General features: G+C 42.7%; 1 pseudogene; it reads right to left on the bottom strand.

Annotated features, from left to right (window-relative positions):
• LOC100621560 overlaps positions 1 to 4,423 on the bottom strand; it is a 70,666-nt pseudogene extending 66,243 nt beyond the window's left edge.

Genomic DNA, 15,581 nt, shown 5'->3' with positions numbered 1-15,581 from the left:
AGTAGCCAAGATATGGAAGCAACCTCAATGTCCATTGACAGAGGAATGGATAAAGAAGATGTGGTATGTATACAATGGAATATTACTCAGCCATAAAAAGAATGAAAATAATGCCGCTTGCAGCAACATGGATGAACCTAGAGATGATAAGTGAAGTTAGACAGTGAAAGACAAACATCATATTGTATCACTTATATGTGGAATCTAAAAAAAAAAAGGATGCAAATGAGCCTATTTGCGGAACAGAAACAGACTCACAGGCTTTGAAAAACCTAAGGTTACCAAAGGGGACAGATTGTGTGGGGGGGGGATGGACTGGGGCTTGGGGATTGGCACATGCACCCTGAGGCATATGGACCTGCTGTATAGCACAGAGAACTCTATCCAGTATTCTGTGATAATCTTTCTCTTTTTTTTTGGCTTTCTAGAGCCGTACCTGCAGCATTCCCAGGCTAGGGGTCGAATTGGAGGTACAACTGCTGGCCTACACCACAGCCACAGCCACGACGGATCTGAGCCACATCTGCGACCTACACCACAGCTCATGGCAACACCAGATCCTAAACCCACTAAGCGAGGCCAGGGATCAAACCCATGTCCTCATGGATACTAGTCGGATTTGTTTCCATTGCACCACAGTGGGAACTCCCTATTCTGTGATAATCTATGTGGGAAAATAGAATGGATGTGTGTACATATATAACCCAATCACTTTGTCGTACAACAGAAATTATCACAACTTTATAAATCAGCTATATACTTCAATAAAACTTAAAAAAAAAAAAGGTACTGCAGACTGGATGACGTCAACAACAGAAACTTGTTGTCTCACAGTTCTGGAGGCTGCAAGTCCTAGATCAAGGGGTAGGCAGGGCTGGTTTCTTCTCAGGGCTATGAGGGAAGGAATTGTCCCAGGTCTCTCCCTTTGGTTGGTAGATGGCCTTCTTCTCCCTCTGTCTTCACATTGTTTTCCTTCTCTGGATGTCCGTGTCCAAATTTTCCCTGTTTATATGGACATTGATCGTACTGGATCAGGGCTCACACTAATGACCTCATTTTAATTAGATTATTTCTGAAAAGACCCTATCTCCAAATACAGTCACAGTCTAAGGTTCCAGAGGTTAGGACTTTGATATATGACTATGAAAACACATGAATTTGTGGGAGGGGGTGAGGAAACACAATTCAGCCCATAATAGCTGGAATTGTACAATTTTCTCATCCTTCACTGTATGGCTTCTCAGCACCCAGAACAGTATCTGGCACATAAGAGACCTCAGTTAATGTCAGTTGCATGCATGAATGATCTACTCTTCCACAATTGTTTAGGGATGAGTTCTCTTGTGGGTCTAGCACTGACCCTTCTCTGCTGGGCCCTGTGGTTCTCGCATGCTGGGGGATTCTCTTATTGCTTCGGGGTCCTTAGTGGGTGTACTTACTATTTTATACACATCCTGCATTTTCCCCGGAAACACTTAAGCTGACTTATTGGAATACACTAAGGACAAGATGACAATGTTCTTAATTGGAACCATTGCTTGTGACATAGATTCATACCCTTGTTTACAGGGGTGGACGTACTTTGTCACCAAGCTTTCTAGTTTACATGGTTCACAGGGTCCATCAGATAAAAGCAGGCCAAGTAGTCAGATCAGGACCGATTATCATTGGTTGATATTGGAGAATGGACAGGAATTTCTCCTGGATGTCACCCTGAAGGAGACACTGTGTATCATGACATACATGTGCCATGACATAACATAAGGCACCCAAGACTGCTTGTTTCTCTTTTTAAAATTTTTTTTAATTTTAATGTATTTATAATTTCCAATTATAAGAGTACATTTTCATGGATGAAAACATGCAACTTGCAAGTAAGCAGAAAAAGGACATTATAAATAACCTAAAATCCCAGCATCTATGAAAAAAAAAAATCATTGCTAACATTCTGGTGTATATTTTTCCTGTTTTATGTTATGCATGAATAAAATTTTTAACAAAAGGTTCAAACTGCGTGTTATTCTCCAATCTGTTTTTAATTAAACTGTATATCATACACATTTTCCCAAGCCATTAAACATTCCTTTAAAATATTTTAATAGCTTCTACGTATTTCACTAGATAAAGGCATTTATTTATTGAGCCAATCCTTTATTGCTGGATAGTTAGTTGGATTCCAAGTTTGGCTACTATAAGACATGATACTGTGGACATACTAATAGATAAATCATTGCAAAAATTTATAATTACATCCTTAGGACAAATTCCCAGGAGACCAATGGTCGACATTTCAAAGTTTTCAAATATAAATGACCACTTTGCAGTGCAGAATATTACGACATGTACACTCTGGCCAGCTGTGTTCAAGTTGTTGCACACTTACCAAAACTTTGTATATAATCATTTTATTTAATTCGTGTCAGTTTGGTACACAAAAGGCAATGCATCCCTCATTGTTGTTTTAATTTGCCCTTTATTATCAAAGAAGCTAAAGTTTTCTTAAAGATAAAATGATCGGCTTTGCGGTTTTGTGAATTACACATTCATGGCCTTTGCCAATTTCAATCTTTTTTTGATTTGCGAAAGCTCTTTATTGTATATATTTATTTCTTTTTTACTTCATGTGTAGGAGCGATGTTTTCCCAATTTTGTTTATGTTCTTCCAATAGAAAAGCACAACATGCCTAAGTTTTTAATATATATTATTTTCCCTTTATGCCTAGGAGAGTTAGCAACTTTATGTAGTCAAATAGACCATTTTTTTTTTTTTGGCATATGAAAACTTATTACTATCCTGCTTTCACCATCAAAACTTATGATCTTGGTCTCCTTCTTGCTTTTGTAAAAGGCCAAAAGAGAGACACGGGCTACTTTGACAACCTTAAAGCGGACTCCAAAAATGTCACCAACAGCATGACCTTTGCGACCAAATCCAGCAACCAGAATTCGTCATTTTCCTCAATGAAGTTCACACAACCATCATGGGCACAAAGGCTGTGATTTTTCTGCTACTTTTGCCATTTTGCCTTTGCTAGACCTGACCATTGCTCGGTACATAAGGTTCAAAGTTTCCTTTTTTTTTTTTTTTTTGTCTTTTTTTTTTTTTTTTTTTTTGCCATTTTTTGGGCCGCTCCTGTGGCATATGGAGGTTTCCTGACTAGGGGTCAAATCGGAGCTGTAGCCACCGGCCTATACCACAGCCACAGCCACACCGGATCTGAGCCGAGTCTGTGACCTACACCACAGCTCATGGCAACGCCGGATCCTTCACCCACTGAGCCACGCCAGGGATCGAACCTGTGTCCTCATGGTTCCTAGTTGGATTCGTTTCCGCTGAGCCCCAATGGGAACTCCTCATTTCTGTAACTGCTTCAGTCTTCTTCTGGGGAGGAGACACATACCAAACCAAGACCGTTGCTGCAACCACCCTCCATCATAACCTTTGCACTAGTGATTGTACCAAATGGAGAAAGCTCCTTCCGGAGACATATATCATCAAAACCATCATCAAGATTTTTCACATAAAGGTTAACGCCCTGGTCTCTGGTGATCCCATCTTGCTTCATCTGTTCAAATTTGTGCTGAAGTTCCCTCTGCCCTTCCCTTTTTTCTGGGCTCAACCAACATACATGTGTTTTCCACTGAGCTCCTTTCCATTCATCTCATCCACAGCTTTCTGCGCATCGTCATGCCTTTCAAAGCTTGCAAATCCAAAACCTTCGGATTGTCCACGCTCATCAGTCATTGCTGTCACAGGCAAGGGAGGTCCAAACTTGCCAAAGAGATCCTTAAAGAGCTCATCATCCATGTCTTCTCCAAAATTCTTGATGTAAACTTTGATGAACTCCTTTGCCCTAACTCCAAGGTCTGCTTCTCATTCCTTAAGAGACTTAACTCGTCCAACAAATGCTTTGTCGTCATTTAGAAGCATCCCATTCATTTTTTTCAATAGCTCTTTCAGTTGCTTCGTGTGTCTCCAAGCGCACAAATCCATAACCCTTGGGACCGTTTTCATCACAAACCACCTTACATGAAAGGATGTTACCAAGAGCAGAAAACATCTCATACAGTGCTTTATTATTATCAATGGATCTGTCCAAGTGTTTTAAATGAATGTTGCCCACTCCACTTTGGCAAAGTGATGGATCACGCAGAGACCACAGGATGCGTGCTGGCTTGCCCTTTATAACATCAAAGTTCAGGGTGTTCAAAGCACGCTCCGTGTCCGTCGGCTGCTGGAAGTTCACCTCCGCGCCCAAGGAGTGGCGGGTGGTCACGTCCCTGCAGACCCGGATGGAGAGGATGGGCCCGGCCGGGCTGAACTTCTCCTAGAGCATCGCCTCGGTCGCTTCCCAGTGCAGGTCCTGTGAAGGTCCCCCATGTAGAGCGAGGCCATGGGGTGGCTTGGGGTGCTAAGGTCCATCTTGGCACAGCTGCCCGCAGGGCCACAGGCTGCGACCTATCCGTGAGAGGACCACAGCAGGTGCTGGGGCGGCGGGGGGGGGGAGCGGGGACAAGCACAAAGGGACAAAAATCAACCGGAATCGAAAACTACAGTGGCCACAGAATGGAGTGGATCTGCTTGCCGCTGGCTGCTGGTGGGCGAGAGAAGGTGGCGGTGTCGGGTCCAGGTAGCGGGAAGGCCTCCTGGGTCTCTTAGCTCCTTTCTTGGAGCTGCTGCAGGGCTGCAGGTGGGCAGGTCAGTCTCAGCCGCTTCTCAGGGTTATTTTATAAATGAGGAAGGAAGAAAATAAAAGTCTCTGGAGGGGGAGACGTGGATTAAGGGGGAGATGTGGATTTTTGGTAAATTTGGTGGGTTTTTTTTAAAGATTTTTAAAATAATAAATGTGTGCGCCGATTCCAGAGCACACACTGCACACTCTCAGCACTAACTGCTGAGAAGAACGGGCCAAGTAGACCACTTTGTTTTTTGCTTTTTCAGGCTCACACCCTGGGCATATAGAGGTTCCCAGGCTAGGGGTCGAATTGCAGCTGTAGCTGCCAGTCTACACCACAGCCACAGCAACACAGGATCCAAGCTGAGTCTGCGACTTACACCACAGCTCAGGGCAATGCCAGATCCTTAACCCACTGACCGAGGCCAGGGATCGAACCTGCTGTCCTCATGGATGCTAATCAGATTCATTTCCACTAAGCCCCTCCAGGAACTCCCCAATAGACCACTTTTTAAAATGGCATTGCTTTCAGTGTCAGGATTAGAAAATCCTACTGCACTCCGAGGTTACATAAATGAGTGTCTATATTCTCTTCTGGAAAGTTCATTTATTTTTTCTAAACCTTTTCACTTTTAGCCCCGCTGAAAATCTCTTCTAAAATAGAATGGAGTAAATTTTTCCACAAATATTTAGTCAAATTATATAGGAAATATCATTTAAATGACACTACTATCACATGCTAAATTCTTAAATAGTGCTGCCTTTGTTCTGGACTTTCTATGTTGCTTACCTTGAATTGTTTGCCTAGTCCTGTGCCCATACCACATTGTTCAAATTATTGTGGCCTTATAATATATTTCAACATTTGGTTTCGCATCCCTTCTCATTTTTCTTTTTAAAACGTTCTTGGTTATTCTTGCATGTTTTTTCTTCTGGATAAACTTTTAAAAGCATTTTGTCAAGTTGCAAGAATGTTCAGTTGGTATTGGATTCAATTAGAAACGTATCACATTTATAAAGTAAACTGGGAAGAATTAACACTTCAACAATAGTGGATTTTCCTGTCCAGAAATACTGTGTTTTTCTCCACTTTGAACACTTTTTGAAATATTTTTTAATTTTCTTTACACAATATTGCACATTTCTTAAGCTCATTTGAAAGTATGGGCTTTATTGTTCATTTTGTGATGAAATATTTATTTGTTACTGTGTAAAAGTCATCGATACTTGTATACTTATATTGTTATCCACCCCTTCCTGGTAGTTTTAACTTTTTTTTTTTTTTTTTTTTGTCTTTTTGCTATTTCTTGGGCCGCTCCCGTGGCATACGGAGGTTCCCAGGCTAGGGGTCCAATCGGAGCTGTAGCCCCCGGCCTACGCCACAGCCACAGCAACGTGGAATCTGAGCCGCGTCTGCAACCTACACCACAGCTCACGGCAACACCGGATCCTTAACCCACTGAGCAAGGGCAGGGACCGAACCCGAACCTCATGGTTCCTAGTCGGATTCGTTAACCACTGCGCCACGACGGGAACTCCAGTAGTTTTAACATTTTCATGAATTATTTTCTTGAGGTTTTAAGATAGGTTAAAAAAAAATGAAAATAGCACTAGTTTTCTTCCCTTTCTAGTATCTATACCTCCAATTCCTCTTGTTTTATTATATTGTTTAGAACTTATAAGAAATAAACAAAGAATAGTGATTATTTTAAGCATCATTATCTTATTCCTGATTTCAGTTGAAAAGCCTATCAGAATGATGTAAATTATTGCTTTGCAAAATATGTCTTTTACCATGTGAAGAAATTTTCTTGGGGAGTTCCTGTCGTGGCACAGTGGAAACGAATCTGACTAGGAACCATGAGGTTTTAGGTTCGATCCCTCGCCTTGCTTAGTAGGTTAAGGATCCGGCGTTGCCGTGAGCTGCGGTGTAGGTCGCAGATACTGCTCGGATCCCGCGTTGCTGTGGCTGTGGTGTAGGCCGGCAGCTACAGCTCCGATTCGACCCCTAGCCTGGGAACCTCCTTGTGCCACACGTTCGGCCCTAAAAAGACAAAAAAAAAAAAAGTTTTCTTCTAGTCCCAGTTTACTATATATACTTACAATTAATGGATATTTAATTTTATCATCTATTAATTAATTTGGGGACATCTACTGAAAATCTGGTTTTTCTCCCTGGATGTGATAAATCATGTTAGTAGATTTTTAAATATTAAATAACCCTTGCATTCCTGGTATAAACTCTTTTTTCATTGTGCTGTACTATTCCTTTATTTTCATTCTGGAGTCAATTTGCCAATGCTATGCTTAAGGTTCTTGTTTCTATATTCACCAGACTATTTAATAAGCTTTCTCTCTGAGTGTTCAGTCTTTATCAGGTTTTAATATTAGATTTTGCTAACTTCATAAAATGAATTGGAAACTTTCCATCATTTTCTCTACTTTGTAATTATTTAAATAGCCTTGGAATATTATTAAAAGGAAAATAACTCAGTAACTCATTTTTGACAAGGTTTGTGATTTCTTCCAGTTTCTGGTCTATTCCAATGTCTCACTTCTTGAACCAGTTCACAAGACTCTTTCTCAGAAAAGTGCTTCTGGAATGTTCCGGTGCATACAGATCTCCTGGGATCTCATTGGTATGTAGATTCTGATTCGTTAGAGCTACACCAGGGGAGTTCCCTTCGTGGCTCAGTGGTTAGACGAACCCGACTAGCATCTGTGAGGATTCCGTTCAATCCCTGGCCTCGTTCAGTGGGTTAAGGATCCTGCATTGCCATGAGCTGTGGTGTAGGTTGAAGACACGGCTCAGATCTGGTGTTGCTGTGGCTGTGCTGTAGGCTGGCGGCTGTAGCTCCGATTAGACCCCTAGCCTGGGAACCTCCATATGCCGCGGGCATAGGCCTAAAAAGACAAAAAGACCAAAAAAAAAAAAAATGTCTTAGGGTCTGTTCTTCATAAGCAGACCCTAATTTGAGGACTCGTGGACATGTGATTTATTTAAAAAGTGTTCTCAGGAGAAACTGGCCTGGGCGTGGGGGGAGGAGGACAGAGGAGAAGGCGAAGCTGAGCGAGGCTGTGGTTCAGGCGGTGACCTAGCCTCAGCCTGATCCCGGGGCAAAGAAACTGGGCTTTGTTCTCCTGTGCCCATCAATTATTGGCTAAGGACTGTGGGGGCCAAGGGTAAGGTGAGGGTGAGGTCAGTTCCTTGGTAATTCCTGTTCTCATGCCTGTGGGCAAAGTGGCTCCAGTGGCCCCAGGTGGGTCCTTGCCAAAGGAGTTGCAGAAGCAGGGGTGGGAGTGGGGTACACACTGTTAAAAGGTATCCGAGGACATCTGGGCAGAGCAATGACTGTGCTGGCTTGCTGCAGGGTGGATTCTGTATCCCTCAAGGAATCCTCCAGTTTCAGACAAACATGAAGTTTAAAACAGGGCAACAGAGAGTTTAAGACTGCAACAAGCACTATTCACAATAGCCAGGATATGGAAACAACCCAAATGTCCATCAACAGATGATTGGATTAGGAAGATGTGGTATATATACACAATGGAATATGACTCAGCCATAAAAAATAGCAAACGAATGCCATTTGCAGCAACATGGATAGAACTAGAGACTCCCATACTGAGTGAAATGACTCAGAAAGACAAAGACAAATACCATATGATATCACTTATAACTGGAATGTAATATCCAGCACAAATGAACATCTCCACAGAAAAGAAAATCATGGACTTGGAGAAGAGACTTGTGGCTGCCCGACGGGAGAGGGAGGAAGTGGGAGGGATCGGGAGCTTGGGCTTATCAGACACAACTTAGAATAGATTTACAAGGAGATCCTGCTGAGTAGCATTGAGAACTATGTCTAGATATTCATATTGCAACAGAACAAAGGGTGGGGAAAAATATATACATGTAAGAGTAACTTGATCCCCATGCTGTACAGTGGGAAAAAAATAATAATAAAAAAAAAAGAAAAAAAGATTGCCACAGTCGGCTCTTCCACGTTGGAATTTTTTTTCTCCTATGGCATATGGAGGTTCCCCGGGGCCAGAGATTGAATTGGAGCCACAGCTGGGACAGCAACACTGGATCAGATCCTTTCACCCACTACCCGGGGCTGGGGATGGAACCTGCGCCTCCTCGGAGACCTGAGCAGCTGAAGTCAGGTTCTTAACCCACTGTGCCACAGCGGGAGCTCCCATGTTGGAATACTTATACAGAAATCAGTTGATAAGTCAGCTGGGGGTAGGGTTGATATCCTCCGGTGTAAAGGGAGGAACCATCTCACAAGAATGTGTGCCTGAATGGAAAGCCATCATAACCTTTGCTTTCGGGTGAGACGTGTGAAAATCACAGGCAAGGTCAAGACTCTCCTAGCAAATTGTTTGTCATTTATGACAGTGCATAGACACAGGGGAAATAAAAACCTGAAGCCCGACGTCATGTAATTTGACAAAAATATCTTTAGACTGGGATTTTTCAAGGCTTTGGACATTAAAAAATATCTCCATAAGGACCCAAACTAAGTTATTTCCAACAGTACAAGATAACCTAAATAAAACAATGCATATAGAAATTTAGCCTAGGAGTTCCCGGCGTGGCTCAGTGGTTAAAGAATCCGACTAGGAACCATGAGGTTGCGGGTTTGATCCCTGGCCTCGCTCAGTGGGTTAAGGATCTGGCAATGCCGTGAACTGTGGTGTAGGTTGAAGAGGCAGCTCAGATCCTGCGTGGCTGTGGTGTGGTGTAGGTCGGCGGCTACAGCTCTGATTTGACCTCTAGCCTGGGAACCTCCATATGTGGTGGGAGCGGCCCTAGAAATGGCAGGAAAAAAAAAGAAAAGAAATTTAGTCTATATACTAGTTTGTAATTTGAGGAACGTCTACCAAAAATCATGTCTTTAATGTTAGAAAAGATTATTTGCTGCATCTCTTCTTTATACAATTATTAGCGTTTCAAACCCTACCTGTTACATAAGAAAATATTTGTATTCTTATCTCTACAGTAGGAGGGAATACATTCAGCTTGTCCAAAAGTGGTGTCAGAGCTTCAACAAGAACCATTTGCAGATTGTACTTTCCAAAGGTGACTGCTATATATGTATACATATACCTCTATATCTTTCTATCTATATCCCGTTCTTTATTCTTCTACAATATGCTATGGACTCTTGTCCCTGAGGAGGTGGCACCTGTGTTCCCTCTCTCAAATACGGCTAAGGTTTGTAACTGCCTTGATCCACAGGATATGGCAGAAGTGATGCTGTGTGGCTTCAGAGGCTCAGTCACAATAGGGCGTGAGAGCTCTTTCTCTTGCTGCTTTTAGCCTTAAAACCCAGCTAGCATGTTGTGAGGCTGTCCAGGCTATTGGAGAGGCCACCCGTGGGGGTTCCAGCTGACAGTCCCAACGAGGCCCCCAGCTCACGGCCAGTATCGTCAGCCTCAGATACACAAGGGAATGAGCCTTTCGAGAGTGCCAGCCCTCAGCCTTTGAGCTGCCCAGCTGAGCCCCAAACATCATGAACAATGTGGAGATAAGCTTTTTCTGTGATGGTCTATCAGAATTCTTGACCCATCAAATCTACCAGAAATAATAAGCAATTATTGTCATTTAAAACCACTAAATTTGGGGGTAATTTTCTTAGCTGAGACACACACCAGTAATCCATCTTTCCCCACTGATTTGAGACGTCATTGTCACATATTAAACTTCCAAATAGACCAAATAGACATGAGTCTATTAATGAACCCTTTTACATTTCATGGATCTGTTTAGCCATATCTATTGAGGTAAAAAAATTTTTTGGTTTTTTTTTTTTTTTTTTTTTTTGGTTTTTTAGGCCCACGGCCTGTGGAAGTTCCCAGACTAGGGTTTGAATCGAAGCTACAGTCACTGGCCTACGCCACAGCCACAGCAACACGGGATCTGAGCCGTGTCTGCAACCTATACCACAGCTCACGACAACACCAGATCCTTAACCCACTGAGTGAGGCCAGGGATCGAACCCGCATCCTCATGGATCCTAGTCGGGTTCGTTAACTGCTGAGCCACAAAGGGAACTCTGAGGAAAGTTTTCTTTCATATCAATGTACACATAGAGAATCCATGGTAAAATGCAAACTCAAATCCATGTGGTTTAATACAACAATTACGTAGGTCACACTAATAGGAACTCCGCTAGCGGTCTGGCAGCTCTCCAGGCCAGTTGTCTTCCATTTGGAGATCTGGTGATACAGGCTGTTTCTGTGTTGTGATGCCACGATCTCAGTATATGGCCTCCAGGTCCCTGAAGCACAGGAAGAGAGAATCGAACAGTTTGTGCATGGGATCCTGAATGGTTTCACTCAGAAGTGATACTTTTTCTGCCCATTGGCCAGAACTAGTCACATCTTTCCATCAGCACCAAGGGGGTTGAGAAATGTAGAAGAGGGGAGTTCCCGCCGTGGCTCAGTGGAAACGAATCCGACTAGTATCCATGAGGATATGGGTTCGATCCCTGGCCTCACTCAGTGGGTTAAGGATCCAGCCTCGCCGTGAGGCTGGCAGCTGCAGCTCCAATTTAGTCTCGAGCCTGGGAACTGCCATATGGCGTGAGTGCAGCCCTAAAAATAAATAAATAAATAGGTAAATTAAATACAGTATACCCATACAAAGGAATATTATTATTATTATTATTTTGTCTTTTTGCCTTTTCTAGGGCTGCACCCACAGCATATGGAGGTTCCCAGGCTAGGGGTCCAATCGGAGCTATAGCTGCCGGCCTACACCACAGCCACAGCAATGCCAGATCCGAGCCGAGTCTGCAACCTACACCACAGCTCATGGCAACGCCGGATCCTTCACCCACTGAGCGAGGCCAGGGATCGAACCCGCAAACTCATGGTTCCTAGTCGGATTCGTTAACCACTGAGCCACGAGGGGAACTCCAAAGGAATATTATTTTTAAAAAAATAAATGTAGGCGAGTACATGAGTATTGAGTAATAGATATTTTGCTCCCCATTTTATTATTCATTATTTATTTTCCAGAAATGTCTTGGCTATTCTCATACATATATTATTCTTGACAAACTTTAGAATCCAATATATTAAATTTTAATTCTTTTTATTTTTTAAAAAAAACAGCTCTTTCGGTTTGGAAGGAGGAAATACGCTAAAACAAAGAAGAACTAGAATGGTTCCCAAATTTTCACTGTTGGGCATTTGTTGTTTCATTCCTAGCAACTAAGACTCTTTCGGTTTCTGATTAAGTATTACTAATTGTGGTTTAAAGTCAAGTTCGTTTATCTTAGGCTAAATGGCTAAAATCCAAAAGTTGAGGGAAGGTCAATGGCATATTCAAATTCCTTTGATAATTTCTCCTTAGAGTAAGAATGAATATGAGTGGTATGCAGCGGAATAGCCATGTATGAAGCATCATTGCTCTGTAATTGAAACATTGGTCTTAGAAACCTAGACTTGAAACAGAAAATAGACATAGCCTGTGAGGGGAATGTCCAAAGATTTAATAGTTCGATAGTTTGGGAGGAGAAGAGAGTAAAATACAGCCGTGTTAAAGATAGGATAAAATGCTGCCTTCAAAAGAAACACAAACCCTGCTCAAAAGCTTTGAAATGATTGATACAATTTTATTTTCATTTTTATTTTTCTCCTTCTCTAGGGCTGCACCCTCGGCCTACGGAGGTTCCCAGGCTAGGGGTCGAGTCGGAGCTGTAGCCACCAGCCTACACCACAGCCACAGCAACACAGGATCCGAGCCTCGTCTACAACCTACACCTGAGCTCACAGCAACAACGGATCCTTAACACTGAGCGAGGCCAGGGATCGAACCCGAAACCTCATGGTTCCTCGTTGGATTTGTTAACCACTGAGCCATGACAGGAACTCCAGAATTGATTATATAATTTTAATTGAAGACTCTGGAAGAGTGAGCCAAGTAGGTTTATATTAAACCTACAGACTCTCCTTAGGAGAGTGAGAAGAAAGCCATGCTTTTAAAGTTTCATGTTTCTGTTTTGTATCTGTATGCAAATATTCACCCGCTACCTTGGAACAATGCACTTCAGGTCTACTTCGGGCCTGCTTTATACTGTAAATCACAGGTATTATTTTGAGATTATATTGTGCTCGAACATTCCTTCATTTCTGGACGTAGGCAACCAAGAGTCTGCCTGGAAAAAGCAGACATTAGACCTGATCCAGGCTTCTAAAAATATTGACATAACCCAGGCAGGGTTCAGTTTGCCAGTTTGTGGTCCTTTTTTTCTCTTATATTTGCTCCTAAATTGATCCAGTCCCATGGCTTTGTAAAAGAGAGCAAACCTGATTCCATATTGGGTCTATTCCTTTTGTTCTGTTGAGTATGCTTAGTCTTGCTGACTCTGCACCTTTGTACAAGTGTGTCGCCTATAGTCTGAAATTTGCTTGAGAGTCTATTCTCAACCCTCTGAGCTTTAAAGGTGTAACACATTTCCATCCATATTAAGATAAAAAGTTGCAGGACAGAAAAATATAAAGATAAAAAGTTGCAGGACAGAAAATAACAATTATCGTGATCAGACCTACATAGACAGCTGGATTCCTGCACCAAGAAACGTCCAAGGACCAGCCACACCCCCTCCCCTTTTAGTATAAAAGAAGCCTGAATTCCAACTCGGGTAAGATGGTCTTTTGGTGGCATCTTCCTGGTCTGCCGGCTGTCCAATTAAAGCCACTATTCCTTGCCCCCAACGCAACTTGTCTCTTGATTCCTCTGCCTGTCATGTGGTGAACTAAGCCTGGCTCATTAACAGCTTTAAAAGGCACCTTTATACTGATGACTCCAAAATGTATATCCTCCATCCAGGTCTCTTCCCCGAACTCCGGTGCTGTCCCACCCATCTCCTTGGATGTCAGGCATTTCCGGATCGGAAACTCTTTACTTCACCTTGACCCCCACTACCTGTTCCTTCAGCCTTCCTATTTCTGTTGATCACAACATGATTAAATCAGTTGTTCAGGATAAAAACCTATGCATACTTTTTAATTGCTCTTTTTCTCTTTAAATCATAAAGTCAATCCACCAGCAAGTTCTTTGGGAAATCTACACGCAGATATTTCTAGAATCCAACCACATTTCATCACTCCACTATTACCAACACAATCCAAGTTTTTACAAAGAGGTAAGTGTTAATTTGCTCATGAATTATCTCCTGTAGCGAAGGAATTGGCCTCCTGAAAATCTCCATAGAAATTGGCTAAGGAGAGCGCTTAAGGCAATCCATCCTGGTCAACCACAAGGCTTGGACCACAGCCCTCCCAGCATGCCCTGAAAGAGGTTGATACTTCTCCAGTCATGAGCAATGGTGTGGCAAATTGTGCTGTTAGCTTTCTTTGTCATACAGCTGCATCAGGTAGCTTGGAGTCTCCTCTTACTTCCACAACATTAGAAGAGATGCTGGCAGGCTAGGGAAGGAGCATGGTTCTACTGTGTTATGTTGCTTCCCTCCTTTTATCAGGGAAGATCCTGGTTCTTCCCTAACTCTTCAACTTAAAAGCCCCACATTCCGAAAATCAGGTCCCTCTCCCACATCTGGCATCTGTGGTGAAGCTACCCCAGAATATGAGGGGCAATAGGGAACTCACATATCTACTCTGGTCCTGTCTTCTTGAGTTTTTCCCAATGAACGATGTTCTTACAGGTCTGGTCTATGTGCCAACAAGTCATTTGTACTTGTTGCACAACAGATGCTTTAGTATGTCCAAATTAGAACTCCCGATTCTGCCTTTCCCATCCACTGTATCCATCCTTTAATCCTCCCCATTTCCGTTAAATGAGAACATCAGTTAATCACGAGCTCATACCAAAAACCTAAGTGTCTTCATCAATTTCTCTTTTATATCCAAACCATACATTCAATCCATTATCAAGTTCTGCAAGAGCCCTACTTTCAAAATATAGTCAGAATTCAACTAGGTTTCACTGCATTGGTTTCCTAGCCAGACTGCCTGTTTCTACAAAAGACCCAAGGTGATCTTTTATAAGCATGAATCAGGTCATGCCACCATCTAGTTCTAACCTCCCCAGTGGTCTCTCATTCCAGTTAGAACATACTGCATATGCCTTATCATGGCTACAAGGTCCTATGTGATTCGACCTTTGCCTCATTTTTTTCTACCCTTGCCCTTGTTCCCTCTGCCTAGCCATAGTGGCCTCCATTCTTCCTTGTGAACATGCTCAACTTGCTCCCATTCCAAGGCTGTTCCCTCTGCCTGGAATGGTCTTCTAGCCCTTCCATACCGTTCTTGTGCACTCAGATCTCTGAGTTCAAATGTCACTTCCTCTTGAGTGCATTTCCAAAAGTAACATGCTCCTTGGCTTTAGACTGTCTTATCCTTTCTTGTTTTTTGTTTGTTTTTTTTTGGGGGGGGGTTGTCTTTTTGTCTTTTCTAGGGCCACTCCCGCAGCATATGCAGGTTCCCAGGCTAGGGGTCCAATAGGAGCTATAGCCACCGGCCTACACCGCAGCCACAGCAACACGGGATCTGAGCCGAGTCTGTGACCTACACCACAGCTCACAGTAATGCCGGATCCTTAACCCACTAGGCAAGGCCAGGGATTGAACCCGCCACCTCATGGTTCCTACTCGGATTCATTAACCACTGAGCCACGACGGGAACTCCTGTCTTATCCTTTCTTGATTTTCGTCATTGTATTTATCATCACTTGAAAGCATATTGTATATTTATTTAAGAGCTTGTCTGCCTCCCTAATAGAATTTCAACTTCATGAGAGCTGGGACTTTGTCTGCCTTGTTTCTCTCTAAGGCCTAAAACAGGGTGTGGCACTGCTAAAAAATTATTTGTTGAATAAATGAATGAGTGGGACTAAAAAGTTCTGAAGATCATTTCTCGGCTATCTGG

Source organism: Sus scrofa, chromosome X (assembly GCF_000003025.6).
Source record: "Sus scrofa isolate TJ Tabasco breed Duroc chromosome X, Sscrofa11.1, whole genome shotgun sequence".
Classification (NCBI taxonomy): Eukaryota; Metazoa; Chordata; class Mammalia; order Artiodactyla; family Suidae; genus Sus; species Sus scrofa.
This window is presented reverse-complemented; position numbering and strand designations above follow the sequence as displayed.